General features: G+C 42.9%; 1 non-coding gene across 1 annotated transcript; it reads right to left on the bottom strand.

Annotated features, from left to right (window-relative positions):
- Positions 1–280: 280 nt before the first annotated feature.
- LOC112724561 (small nucleolar RNA R71) lies at positions 281–388 on the bottom strand. Its single transcript, XR_003163718.1, has one exon. It is a non-coding gene; the product is annotated as a small nucleolar RNA R71 (small nucleolar RNA).
- Between the last annotated feature and the right edge of the window lie 1,894 nt (positions 389–2,282).

Raw genomic sequence — 2,282 nt, 5'->3', positions numbered from 1 at the left:
GCTTAAACCTCAATTAGTTTCTCTAATGCAGCAGAACTGCAAGTTTCATGGACTTCCATCTGAAGATCCTTTTCAGTTCTTAACTGAATTCTTGCAGATATGTGATACTGTTAAGACTAATGGAGTAGATCCTGAAGTCTACAGGCTCATGCTTTTCCCTTTTGCTGTAAGAGACAGAGCTAGATTATGGTTGGATTCTCAACCCAAAGACAGCCTGAACTCTTGGGATAAGCTGGTCACGGCTTTCTTAGCCAAGTACTTTCCTCCTCAAAAGCTGAGCAAGCTTAGAGCTGATGTTCAAACCTTCAGACAGAAAGAAGGTGAATCCCTCTATGAAGCTTGGGAAAGATACAAACAGTTGACCAAAAAGTGTCCTTCTGACATGCTTTCAGAATGGACCATCCTGGATATATTCTATGATGGTTTATCTGAGCTATCAAAGATGTCACTGGACACTTCTGCAGGTGGATCCATTCACCTAAAGAAAACGCCTGCAGAAGCTCAAGAACTCATTGACATGGTTGCTAATAACCAGTTCATGTACACTTCTGAAAGGAATCCTGTGAATAATGGGACGCCTATGAAGAAGGGAGTTCTTGAAGTTGATACTCTGAATGCCATATTGGCTCAGAATAAAATATTGACTCAGCAAGTCAATATGATCTCTCAGAGTCTGCATGGAATGCAAGCTGCATCCAACAGTACTCAAGAGGCTTCTCCTGAAGAAGAAGCTTATGATCCTGAGCACCCTGCAATAGCAGAGGTAAATTACTTAGGTGAACCTTATGGAAACACCTATAACTCAACATGGAGAAATCATCCAAATTTCTCATGGAAGGATCAAAAGCCCCAACAAGGCTTTAATAATGGTGGAAGAAACAGGTTTAGCAATAGCAAGCCTTTTCCATCATCAACTCAGCAACAGACAGAGAACTCTGAACAAAATGCTTCTAATTTAGCAAGTCTAGTCTCTGATCTATCCAAGGCCACTGTAAGTTTCATGAATGAAACAAGATCTTCCATTAGAAATCTGGAAGCACAAGTGGGCCAGCTGAGTAAAAGGATCACTGAAATCCCTCCTAGTACTCTCCCAAGCAATACAGAAGAGAATCCAAAAGGAGAGTGCAAGGCCATTGACATAAGCGCCATGGCCGAACCTGTGAGGAGAGGAGAGGACGTGAATCCCAAGGAGGAAGACCTCCAGGGACGTCCAGTGATCAATAAGGAGCTTCCCTCTGGGGAACCAAAGGACTCTGAGGCTCATCCAGAGACCATAGAGATTCCATTGAACCTCCTTATGCCCTTCATGAGCTCTGATGAGTATTCCTCTTCTGAAGAGAATGAGGATGTTACTGAGGAGCAAACTGCCAAATTTCTTGGTGCAATCATGAAGCTGAATGCCAAATTATTTGGCATTGATGCTTGGGAAGTTGAACCTCCCTTGTTCATCAATGAACTAAGTGATCTGGATCAACTGACATTGCCTCAGAAGAGACAGGATCCTGGAAAGTTCATAATACCCTGCACCATAGGCACCATGATCTTTAAAGCTCTCTGTGACCTTGGTTCAGGAATAAACCTCATGCCCCTCTCTGTGATAGAGAAACTGGGAATCTATGGGGTGCAAGCTGCTAAAATCTCACTAGAGATGGCAGACAGCTCAAGAAAACAGGCTTATGGACAAGTAGAAGATGTATTAGTAAAGGTTGAGGGCCTTTACATACCTACTGATTTCATAGTCCTGGATACTGGAAAGGAAGAGGATGAATCCATCATCCTAGGAAGACCTTTCCTGGCCACAGCAAGAGCTGTGATTGATGTTGACAGAGGTGAAATAGTCCTTCAATGGAATGAGAACTCCCTTGTATTCAAAACTCAAGGATCTCCCTCTGCAACCATGGAGAGGAAGCATGAAAAGCTTCTCTCAAAGCAGAGTCAACCAGAGCCCCCACAGTCAAACTCTAAGTTTGGTGTTGGGAGGCCACAACCAAACTCTAAGTTTGGTGTTGAACTCCCATATCCAAACTCTAAGTTTGGTGTTGGAGAGTCTCAACAAAGCTCTGCACATCTGTGAGGCTCCATGAGAGCCCACTGTCAAGCTATTGACATTAAAGAAGCGCTTGTTGGGAGGCAACCCAATGTTTATCTAATTCTTATTTTTGTTGTTTTTCATGTTTTCTTAGGTTCATGATCATGTGGAGTCACAAAATAAACAAAAAAATCAAAAACGGAATCAAAAACAGCAGAAGAAAAATCACACCCTGGAGGAGCATCTGCCTGGC

The sequence above is a fragment of the Arachis hypogaea genome, chromosome 11 (assembly GCF_003086295.3).
Source record: "Arachis hypogaea cultivar Tifrunner chromosome 11, arahy.Tifrunner.gnm2.J5K5, whole genome shotgun sequence".
NCBI classification, from domain to species: Eukaryota; Viridiplantae; Streptophyta; class Magnoliopsida; order Fabales; family Fabaceae; genus Arachis; species Arachis hypogaea.
Note: the sequence above shows the minus strand (reverse complement) of the source record. Positions and strands in the feature narration are given on the sequence as shown.